The following is a 12,915-nucleotide window of genomic DNA, read 5'->3' on the forward strand; positions in this document are numbered from 1 at the left end:
GCCCAAGCCAGAAACCTACTCCCCCATCCCTCTTTGTCCCACCACCATCCCAGTGGAAAAGTCCAACACCTAAAGGACCTGGGACCCAGAAGGAGCAACTGGAACAGGAAGCCTCCCATGTTGCAATCTGAACTTCAACCCCATAATACTTTGCTCCTTTGTTTTTGATGCTTGCATGACTGCAGCATGGTATGAGTAACAGCAACAGGTTCAACTAAATCATGACAACTTTCTTCCACCTCATGGAGCTGCCTTGTGCTGAGCACTAAACTCAACATTTCTGTTGCTGAGAAACTGCATGCCAGTCAAAAATCTGGTCTGAGCTTCAGTGCTATGAACCTCCATGACGTGAGGTATAAGGCTGCTTAAAGGATGAACATTTTCCTGTTGTTTTCACTGTAGCCTTTGAATGATGTTCAGCATCATCTTGACCTAATGTTGCATCTGAATATTTTTGTTAAGGAAAATTGTTTAATTTATAAATGATATGGAGAATATTAATAAAAACGTTTATAACTTTTTATTAATATGAAAAATTGCCAAAACATATTACATAGGTTCGATGTACAGATAGAATATATATTTACACTGGAAATAATGTATAGTATCTAGGCAAATATAACAATTTTAACAATTTTATGCAAACTGGTAGGAATATCAGAAAGAGAGAATCCCTGGGAGCGGAATGGCGCTTGACCACGCAGGGGGAGACTCGACAAGAACCCTTAAGCCAAAGAGGCAATGAAGTAATTACTCACAGCTGATTCTACCCAAGCAGGGAGTGCTGCTGCTCTGTATCAGCTGTTGAGGCTTCTGGGGCACTCTCATGTGCCAGTCTCAGCAGGCTGCTGGCAAGAAGGTGCCACGCAGTCTCAGGGCTGGTCTGAGGCTTCAGTGGACGGCAGGTGGTTGTGACGGTTTTAGGGTTATGCCTTTAAAATTTTTCATGAATTTTGGGCTGAAAGTAGTAAGAATGTAAATAAATCACAATGGGGTATGAAAAAGAAAAATAATGATTATTCTAAATGATTCCATTGGAGAGACAGAAACCTTTAAGATTCACGTTCTCAAAACAAAGTTCAGTTCTCTCCGCAGCATTCTAGCAGGGTTCTTCTGCTCTTCTCTCTCTGGCTTTGCTTCAGAGGCAACACACCGGCTATTGACCTTGAAACGCTAAGTTCTAACAACCTCTCTGCTTCTTGTCTTTCTTCCTTTTGCCAGGGGGATCTGGAGAAGGCAGGGAAGAGGGAGCCAGAGGGACAGCTTTCCTGACTTTGGCCAGGAGGGTTTTGTGCTGTTTCTGTAAAGTGTACCTATCTGTAAATATTGTAAATACTGTATATTTTGTATATATTCATTGCATTCCATTGTAGGCTGTAGTTTTTGCTTGTAAATACAGCTTCATTTGCTTCCAAACCGAGCTAGTCTGGTGTGGTTAATGTGGGAAGGGGATTTCAACCTACCACATTACAACAGCGGTTTTTGATGCGTTCTTCACAACAGGCACTTCCTTTGTTCGGGGTAAACTGAGGCGTGGAATTCTGATTGCAAAGGGAAAAAGTCTTGGCTCCAATTCCTAAGCTTGTGGCTTCCTTAGCTTGCTGTGTGTATAGGCTCATAGCTTTTATCCCAGGCCACACCATTGCTGTCTTAATGAAGACCAGAGGAAAATGGGTAGTTTGAGCAGGTGATGCCACATCTGGACTTCTTGAAGACAGATGTCACATTAAGTACTCTCTCTGTTAAAGTTATGCACGTCACAGTGCAGCACTCACATGTGGATAATTATACGCCTGGTAAATTGTTGATCTGGGTGTATGTGTAAGTGTACAAATGCAATTAGTTGCTTCTTAGGTTTCTGGGTTTTTTTGTTTGGTTGGTTTTGTTTTTCAGAGAGCTAAAGATGCTTTTTCTTGTTCCTTGCAGAAGTGCTATAGAAAATGTGATTGTTGACTGACCTACTGTTTGCAGGAAGCATAATTTTCAGTGAGGTAACACTGTGTTGAAATCTCTGGATTACATGATATTATGTGAAAAAAATCTTGATTTAAATATTAGTAGATCTCCTCAACAGGTTTTAAAGTTACGTTGGCATATAAGTGACCAAGAAAACCTCGAGTACTGTAAGCAGTTTTGGGCATATCAACACAAGAGAGATGTGGAGGTGCTGGAGTGAGTGTAGAGCAGGGCAACAAAACTGTGAAGGACCTGGAGAATAAATCACAGTATCACGGTATCACAGTATATCAGAGGTTGGAAGGGACATCAAGAGATCATCAGGTCCAACCCCCCTGCCAGAGCAGGATCACTTAGGGTAGTCCACACAGAAATGCATCCACGTAGGGTTTGAAAGTCTCCAGAGAAGGAGACTCCACAACCCCTGGGCAGCCTGTTCCAGGGCTCTATCACCCTCACTGTAAAGAAGTTTGTCCTCATGTTGAGGTGAAATCTTCTATGTTCTAGTTTGAACCAATTGTTCCTTCTCTTATCACTGTGAACCACCCAAAAGAGCCTGGCCCCCTCCACTTGACACCCTCCCCTCACATATTTATAGACATTGATCAGATCCCCTCTCAGATTTCTCTTCTCCGGACAACAGCCCCAGGGCTCTCAGTCTCTCTTCATAGGGGAGATGCTCAAGTCCCCTAATCACCCTCATGGCTCTCCCTTGGATTCTCTCCAGCAGGTCTCTGTCTCTCTTGAACTGGGGAGCCCGAAACTGGACACAGGATTGCAGGTGTGGTCTCACCACGGCAGAGTAGAGAGGTAGAAGAACTTCCCTAGACCTCCTGGACACACCTTTCTTGATGTATCCCAGGATCCCATTGGCTCTCTTGGCCACCAGAGCACATTGTTGTTCCATGGAGAACTTGCTGTCCACCAGCACTCCAAGGTCTTTCTCTGTGGAGCTGCTTTCCAGCAGGGCAGTCCCTAACCTGTCCTGGTGCCTGTTGTTATTTCTCCCCAGATGTAGGACCTTGCACTTGTCCTTACTAAACTTCATGAGGTTTGCCTGCACCAAGCTCTCCAGCCTGTCCAGGTAACGTTGGATGGCAGCACAGCCTCTTACGAAGAGCAACTGAAGGAGCTGGGGATGGTTAATTTGAAGAAGAGGAGGTTAAGGGAAGACCTCATCACTCTCTACAACTAGCTAAAAGGATGTTTGTAGAGGATTTGCTGTCAGTCTCTTCTCACAGGTAGTTAGTGATAGAACAAGAAAGAATGGCCTCAAGCTATGACTGGGTAGGTTTAGACTGGACATTAGGAAAAATTTGTTCACAGAAAGAGTGGTCAGGCACTGGAACATGCTGCCCAGGTAGGTGGTTCAGTCACCAGCCCTGGATGCGTTTAAAGCACGTTTAGATGTGTCACTTGGGGTTATGGTTTAGGGATGAACTTCATAGAGTAAGGTCAATAGTTAGACTTGATGATCCCAGGATTCAGGTCCAACCTGAATTGTCGTATCATTCTATGGTTCTATGTGTTTGATATGAGGGTGAGGCTAAAATGATTGAAAAAATGAAGATTGACATAAAGTATAAATTTCTATTAAACATGGAAAAGGTGAAAAAATTGATTTTTTTTTTTTTTTTGGAATTCCAGTGTAGTCTTTTCATTTCTTATAGACTTGTGTCTTCAGCCCTGCTAACACCCATCTGTCTTTCCTGTGAGCCAAATTCACTTCTTACTATGGAGGCAAGTGGGATTCCTCAGATTTTGAGCCTTACTGGTACCAAGGTAAAATGGGTTCATTTCTGAAACATGTTCTCGTGAGGAATCCCTAGAAACAGTGTATTTTAAAGTTATAAATAGCCAGAAACATACCACAAAAGTAAAACCTGTAATTCCCCAGGAATAGTTTCAAAGGTAGTGGACTTGGTATGGCTACAGAGAAAAAGGATTATTTCAAAAGAGCTGAAAAGAATCCAAGTAAAATAAATTGGAATGATTGAGGAGAAGAAGAAAGATAAATAATTTCTCACATCATCCAGTCTGTCAGGTACATAATCTTATTTATCAAGTGTATATATAAAAATATAACAAAACTCCCCCCTGTTATCTCCTTACATGTTTCACTTCTATAAATTATATCAGCAAAAAGATGCCAGCAACCCAAGTGGAGATCTCAACATTGCCTTGGTTCTGGGGCCATAATTGAATAATAAAAGATGAATTTTTAAGACTGAGAGAAATGCTTTGAAAAAGTAAATATGTTTTAAAAATTATTAATATTATTGAAAATAGTATTATTAAAATAATATTTTTAATAATAATAATAGCAACAACAACAACAAAAAGCAGGGAAATGGGAGGAGAGTTTTGTTTCCTTGGAGATGAAGGGAATGAAGTCTAGCTGAAGACTAATTGAAATTTTATTTACTCCTTTGATTTATTTGACTGCTCACTGCTGGGTGGCAAAACTGAGATACCAAGTGACTTACAGCATTTCTCCCTACCAGAGCAGCTTACTGTCAGCCTAGGCTAACAGGGAGACTAATTCCACCATTCCCACTGGTACAACATTAAGGTGAAATAATCTTATTCTGTTCCTTTTTTTTTTTTTTGGGGGGTAGTTTATTAGATGATTTATTTACAGGGTAGACTATATGGCAAGTAAACAAATATGTTATTTTTACCATCTGCAGTCTGCAAATGGATTCTGAGTATGAGAAAGAGACAGAGTAAATGTCTCTCCTGGATGCATGAAAAAATCACCAGCAGCCCTGGAAAATAAAGGGAACTGTATTACTGGGTGTTTAGCAAGAGCTGATTTACATACTGGAGTAGATCTTTCATGAATTACACAGAAATACAAAGAAGAAAGGGAAGAAAAAAGGGGGGGGGGGTAGTGGTGGAAAGCAAAGCCTGCAGTTGCTTCTACCACTGTGCATGTTGATGAATCTCTGGCAGTGTTAATTAATGCCCCATTGTGTTTGGCAGTTTACCAAGGGCTGGGACTGAAGACAGAGGGATCCTTCAGACTAAAAGTGGCTTACAACATATATTGAGAAGAAAAAGATTTGTATTTATACAAGCTGTGAATATTTGTCAGGAAAAAAAAAAAACTTTTTTGCTGTTAGTGTAATTAGCTGAGATGCATTGCCATCTATCAAAATATTTTATCATTAGTATGGTAAAATCTTAAACACTACAGAGTGAGCAAAAAAACCCATTTCTAGTATTATTGTCCAAGTTGGTCAAAAAGAATATTCTAAAAAATCCTGTGATCCTTCTTAGATTCCAGGGTAAGAGAGGGGGAGTAATAATCATCAGATTAAATGAAATTCTTTGAAGTACTCAGTATTTGCATTTCAATGCATTTTTATTCTTTTTTTCTTTTCTTGAGCTGCTTGTGGACAAAATTTTAGCTATTCCCAGAAATACCCAGGAAGTAATATTTTTTGTCAGCAATATTGACAAAACTTGTCCCTTCTCCTTTTTTATTTTTTTTTCCAGATAATCAATTAGAATAAAATTTACAGCAGAAAAGCAATTAAAATCAAGGTGTTTATTCAGTCTAGAAGAGAAACTGCTGGTGTGACACCCCTGTTCAGGCAAGACAGTTCTTGCCATCAGAACTGTAAAACAAACATCTCATAAGCTAAGGGTAATTCACAGAAATTATTGGTTGAATAATTTCAAACAGCAAACACATCTGTGAAAATTGTGATCCAGTTCTTAGCATGCTGAAAGAAAGAAGAAAAATATTATCAAAGAACAAAAAACACCCCAACAAAACAAACAAGAAAAACGAACCTGATACAAACCATTCGTCCCCTCTGCTAATGTATTTATAATAACAGTTATACATTGCAAAGATCACAGTACTGGACACCCTGTATGTTGTAAAAAACGTTGTGTGCTGAATAAGAAATGTGTAATTATCACTATAATCATACAATAATTACAATTTTGTAGCTTGCTCTGAGAGGTGGCATGTGGCATGTAGCAACTGAGCAGAGCCTGAAGTGGTCAGGTGCTGGAATTTCTTCTTTGTTTGACTTTTGTAGGGAGAAAAATGTGATTTTTTGCACCTTTGTTTCATTGTTGTTTGTTTTGTTTTGGTTTGTTTTTTTTTTGCTTGAGTAGCTTGTTATTCCTCTAAGTGTAGTCATCAAGGATAGAGCCAGGACTCCCTCTACGCTTAATCTCCTGCCCTGGGTTTAAGAAGAGTCTTCAGCCCACATCATCTAGGGAAAGCCATTCAGAAGTGCATCAAGAGATGCCTAGGCAGACAGAGAACAGCTTTGATGGTCCAGAAGTGCAACTTCAACTTGGGCAATCTTAGCAGAGCTGTTTCCTTTTCTACTTGCCAGTCTTGCAAGAAAGCTTTCTCACCTAGGTTAGAACTCTCAGGTTAATTAAATGTAGCTTAATTTATGGAACCTAGTAATCCTAGTAATGCTATGTTTCAACAAAACTTTATGGAGCTGGTATTACTTTAGATAAGAGAGAAAAAAGACATTGCATTACTTCTTCCATGAAAATAAAAGATGGGCATAATGAGATATCCAGAAGGAAAAACAACCATAAAATCTTTACGAAATCAAACTCACAGATGGTATTAGTCCCCGGTGAGAAAAGGCTGAATCATATCCTGTCATCATTTACCTCAGCAGAAAAAGATCAAAACTTAAATTTCAGCCAAGGAACCCTCCTACAACAGCAGTCAGACAGGAAGATCCACCTCCACATAGTCATGTGTCACTAATTTACATTTTTATAAACTTAAATTTAGAGAACATGGGTGTCTGAAAGAACACTAAACATTGCACTTGAAAATGGTTTCCACTTCCTTTTCAGAATTTAAGAAAAGATGTATTTTACGATCAATAATTGACTGCATGCTACCATCAGAGAGTAATTTTGTCAGATTGTTTACTAATAGACATACTTTGAGTTACTTATGTAATTTCTTATTTTCCCTGGTAGCTTTTTCTCCGTATATGTGTATGATGTCTCTCAATTAATAGAATACACTTTTCCTCTCCCTTTAACTACCAGTAGCTTAGTGGTTGATTATGTAGCACAGTTCTCATTGACCTAGTTAACTTCAAGCTACTTTGGCAAATGTACTCCTCTTTTTCCATCTGTGAGTGTCATGGTAGGGCCATGACGTGGCCCAGTACAAACCCAGATAGGCCTTAAGATGTCTAGACAGAGTCCCTTTCTCTCCCCACCTTCCTGCAGGAAAACAGAACAATGTGGGAAAAAGAACCAAGGGGACAGGACTCCTGTCTGTCTGGTAAACAAGATGTTTGTCTGGGGTGAGAGCACATAAGCTGACCATTGTTTGCCCAGAAACAAGGTCTTTGTGTCTGCCTTTTGTGGTTGTAGCCTGGCAGAAGGCCTTTCCATTGGGCACCTGCACATTAGCTTCAGTGCCCCATTGGACCAACCGATCTCTGGCACGATGTTATATATACAAGTGACTTGGTAGTCACCCTTTCCTTGCCTTGCCTTGCTTCAAACCTTGCTTCAAACCTTGCTTCAAGCCTATTTGTCCCTGTGTTGTAGAAGCTGCCTCGAGTTGCCCTGCCCTGCCTCGAGTGCCTGGTCCAGAGCCTGGGATAAAGCCATGAGCCATACACGTGCAAGCTGGAGAAGCCACGAGCCTAGAAGTCAGATCCGCCTTAGCCTGCTTCCCCTTGCTACTAGACTCGTGCCATGCCTCAGTTTACCCAGGAACCAAGCAAGCGCCTGTCACAAAGAGTGTCGTTAACTGCCCACTGTCTGCTGAAACCAGACCAGCCTGGGACTGCGCGGTAAACTATAACACAACAGCAGCAGCATCCCTGTGTGGGTAAAACTAGCTGTGAGTAATCAATTCATTGCCCTTTTGGGTTTAAAGGTGCTTATCGAGCCTCCCCCTGCTGTAACTGAGTGCTGCCTGCTCTCGGGGACTTTCTCTTTCCAAGTTGTTGCTTCCTAATTTGTATAGAATAGTTTGTCTTCTGCCCTAAGACTGCATATTGCCATTGTAAATATATTTATTCCAACTGTACAGCGATCCTATTCAATGAGTTTTGGCACATTTGTATTAATAAAGGGTTACTATTTTATTAATACCTGTTTGCCATATTGTTTATTATTGTTGTGAGGGTAATTAATAAATAACATTCCCCCCCTCGACCACAACAGTGAAATGGGAACATTGTTACTTGTACAGCTCTAAGGATTAGGCAAACAATTTTATTTACAAAAAAAGATTTTATTTTTACACTCGCCCCTATGAATATAGCAATTAAAGGGTAGCCCTGGCTGGCAGGAAGGTCTAAAAGGCAACTTGTCTACATCCAGCTAAGAGGTAGAGGGAGTTAATGCATAGCTATCCAGCTATGCTGTCATCTACACTTAAAAATCCAGACCATCTGTAATCAAACAGTTGACATGATTTATTCAGATTATGGATTTTTATCCCCACAAACTACTAGTGATTCATTGGAAGTTTGCTAATGAGGTTGCCTACAATTTCATTAACAATTTGTCTGTTGACCAGATATTATTTTATGCTACATGCGAGCATTATTTTGTCTCAAAATACAGTTAGCATATGCTGTACATTTTGAAACCTCTAAGCTTATTTGCCACATGATCTAAACATAATCTGTGTCATTTGTCTTGCAGGCTTCTTTGTAAAAAGGCTGTCTACATTTTAATGTGCTATTGGTCCCAAGTAGTTTGTTTCTTTGAAGTTGGCTTGACTCAATTATTAGCAGCCTTTTCATTTTCTGCGCTAATGATCAGAATGCTGAGAAAAGTGTTTTTATAAAAAAATAGTCCTGTGGTTTCTCCTGCTCTCAAAATCAATTTAAATTCAGCGGGTTTTGGTTTTTTTTGTTTTTTTTTTTTTTTTCTTTGTAATGGAGGTTAGTCCTTGTTTTATGGACAGAGCATCTTTTCACAAAGGTGACCAACATTTGTCTGGTGCACAAGTAACTGGGGTTTTTGGCGGTATAAGACTCAAATGAGAGAAAAATACATTTCAAGTTAAAAGGAGAAGGAAGTCAGGGTGAGAATGACTGTATTATCTCTCTGTATACATATTTGAGAAAACTATTTTCAACATTTCAGGCATAGGCTTCACTTCATGGGCTGCATTTACCTCAACTTCCACCATCAAAACCTCAAAATCACCTAGAAGTAGGGATGCAAGCAAAACAAGAGACATATTGTATGGGGATGAACAAAAGGCAGGAGGTCAGGTAGAAGATGAGCACAGGTAGGACGTGATTAACTCTGGTTGCCTGCAGTGCCTGACAATACAGCTGTCCTCATGTTAGGGTTATAGGCAGATACTTAAACTACCTGGAAATGGAGGTGGTGGATTTCAGCTTATGGTGACTTAGATCCTTAGAGCCCGTAGTTCTTGACTTTATACTTTTTTTCCCCATAAACCAAATTAGTCACCATCAACTGCCTTAAGCAGTGGATCAATTTCACTCAGATACTATAATTCTCCTTGAGAAGTGTGATAAAAGCTTTTGATCTTAGTTTCTGAAAAGAGCCTCAGACCGCATGCATTTCTTACAAACCTACCCAAGGCATGGTGTACTGCTCTACGAGGAGGCTCCCTCAGTATTGACAAGAGACCCGGCCCCAGCTCCACCCCAGGCTCCAGACAGCTGGTTTTTACTGTCCTTTTCTGACTGATCTCATTCTCTACCATCCTCCCACAGCTTATCAATAATAATTATGTCAAGCACCAACTTTTCCCCTGAGTTTACTCACGGTCCAGACAATTGTCTCCAGAGAAAAGCAAAAAGAACTTGGAAAGGAATAAGTTATCAAACAGAAATAGAAACAATAAAAACAAAATGTCCTTGTGTATTCTATTGAATTTTGGGTCTCTTACTACAAGAAGGACATTGCCATACTAGAGCATGTCCAAAGAAGGGCAACAGCCATGGGGAAGCAGTTAGAGCACAAGTCTTACTAGGAGTGGCTCATGTAGGTTTTCTGGCATGCAGTAGTGTGTCAGCTGAGCTGTTCTTTATCTACAAGCTCTGAAGAAACATGCAAAATCCTGTGATTACATTGGGACTGAAATGTCATGATGAGTTAAGGGACAAAGCCAGGAATCTATGGAAAATGCATCAAGAGACCTTGGGTCATCTTTCAGAAATCACAATCAGGAAGAGCAGCGCAAGGAGACAAACTCTCCAGGGGTGACACCTTTCCTGTAGCACCAGACAAAGAGAAGAGGCTCAGGATCTTATTCCACCTTTATGTACTGTCTGATTTAGTCACCATGGAGATGTTACAGCTAGCTGCTCTAGTAAACTAACTAAAAATAAACTAACTAGAATTCATTTTCTCCACAAAGCTAGAGAGAAATAGCAAACTTTTTTTTTTTTTTTTTTGAAGAGTATCCCAGGGCTCCATTAGGATGACATAATATAACCTTCTGATAAGAATTATATTTAAAAGTGAGAATCAGGCCTCATATGACAAGAAAAGTGTAAGTTTTATTTGCTATTATGACATCAAGAAAATTGGGTTACCTTTTTTGTAGCCAGAATTATTTTAGATCTCTGATTAGGACACACCGTTAATTGTGCTATGTATTTATAGAAGGATGAAGCTTGGAGTGAATGGGTGGAAGGAGAAGAATCTTGTTCAGGTTTTAAAATCTTTTCAGCTGTGTATTTTTCTTTCTAATTATTCGGTGAATGAAAGGGTACTTAATTCACCAGGCAAATGGATCTTCCTAAGACACATTTTGTTCAACTTCTTTCTCAGTCCTTTAGGATATATTCTTTCCTTCTGAGACTCCAAGATGGCAGAAGGAAGGAATTAGTTGTCCCAAACTGCTGGAATTTAAACTTATTCTGAATGGATGTCAGTGCTGTGGTGTCTATCTCTTTGACAGCTGATGTTACTTGCATCCCTCCCACCTGCACAGGGAAAGGAGCTGAAATAGTCACAGTGACAAGTGGAGAGTTTTACAGGAAGAGATGCAGCCTCAAGTCTTTGGGGAGTAAAGTCCCCATGGATATAGGTGTTAGTGATGGTACTCCTGCAGAGCTTAATTACAAACTTACGTCCAGCTTTAGGCAAGAGTTTCAAGCTCCAGGCTGGACAATGTGGTAAGACAACAGATTCCTCAAGCCATCACAATCACTCTTAATTACTTTTCAAAAAACCCCAGATTTTCCAGATCCAGATGAGGAACATGGAAACAAGACAACTTTGTCTGCAGAGATGCAGTTGTTCAGGAGCTGGATGATTAAGCTCTGACATGGTAGCAAAAGAGCATGGCAGGTGCAATCAGAGTGCAGGGTTGCATCACAGTTGGTGGCACTGCTGGTCTGCATATGCTGGAGGTAGCAGAGCTGATGGAAATGGACTCCCTGCAGGAAATGGACTTCCCTGAACTTGCCTGAAATCTTTAATGGCCTCAGGAACATCCATGTCCAGAGATGATAAATCATGAGCAGGGGAGAAAACATGTAGAGAAGAGCCATCCAAGGGGCACATATCTACCAGATATTGATACCAATAAGTGGATATGAAGGTTGAGGGCATGGATGTGGGTGAGCACCCATGGCTGATGGATTGCTGTATTCTCCCCGGAGTGATGTTGTAGTCCTTTCCCTAAATTAAGTTTTCTTTGTTTTAAACAGAGAAGTACAGTTCAGCAAGAGCACTGTGGTGAAAACAAACACCTTGATATCTGAGTACAGCCCCATCACTGCCATCCACACCATGAAAGAGGGTTTTGTGGTTAAAATTCAAGGAAGAGTGAGTAAAGATAAATGAGGTTACATAAAGTCAAGTTAAGCAGTTAAAATAAAAAAAGAAGTTAAATCCACATGCTCAAACAGATATTGCCTTAAAACTGCTTGATCTGTTTCATGAAAATTTTCCACTCCTTTCCTGAACTTCTTAGGATTTACTTTGCAACCTGACCTTAGTTTCTCTAGAAAAAAAAAAAAAAACAAACCTTGATAGGCCAGCAGAAAGATGCAGACAAAGCTTCAAATTTGCAATACATTCCTCATCCTGTGTTACACTTAGGGCATGATTTGGTCACTAAGATGTGGATTTCTAAAGCCATTTAACAGCCCCTGAGGTATTCTGTCTACCCAGCATTGCAGGAGGGCTTGGGTCTCCATCAGACTCTCTGTTAAGCTTGCCAGGTTTGTCTAAAGAGTGAGATTCCAAGAGTGTATGCCCTACCACAAACACAAATCCTGCAGCTGAATCCTGCATTGCTTCTCTAATTTTACAAAGGCAAAACTCCCTCAAACTGTCTCAGTTGCTCCAGATCCTCAAACTGTGAATCACAGTCTTTAAAATCAAATCCATATTGCAATGTAAGATAGAACAGGGCTTATATTCCTCTAAATCCAAATGAAAAATTCTTTAGTGCTCTTTCTGACTCAGTAACTACAATACCACATATATATAAACTCCTACTCAATCTGGTGTTTATGTTTTGCCCAGTTTTCTTGATGGTAAAGAACCCTGTGATTTTTCCAGGTCCACAATATTTGGGGGGATGCATTTTTTTAACGAAGAAATGAATATCAGGCTTTCCGAGATGCAGGTAAGCCTAAGTTCACCAAATATCTTTTTGTTTGTGTCTTCTTCTAAGCTGGTCATTGATTGCTACAAGGGAATTGACTCGAATGCTTGGCATCACACAGGCATGGTCTGATTGCCTCAACCACCACATATTTTGTTATTATGGTGAAAGTCTTTTCTCATGAGTGGAAGGAGAAGCAGAAACTATTTATTTCTTATGCCCACTGTGTGCTGTTACTTTGCCAGAAAGGTTCTTTCCCTAAGAGCAGATGTGTTTGGTGGGCATGTTTTTCACTTTCTTACTCTCTGCTGGTTTTTCATTAACATGGAATCACCAAAATAGAATAGCTTGAGTTGGAAGAGACCTTAAAGCTCATCTTGTTC

Source organism: Indicator indicator, chromosome Z (assembly GCF_027791375.1).
Source record: "Indicator indicator isolate 239-I01 chromosome Z, UM_Iind_1.1, whole genome shotgun sequence".
Taxonomy (NCBI): domain Eukaryota; kingdom Metazoa; phylum Chordata; class Aves; order Piciformes; family Indicatoridae; genus Indicator; species Indicator indicator.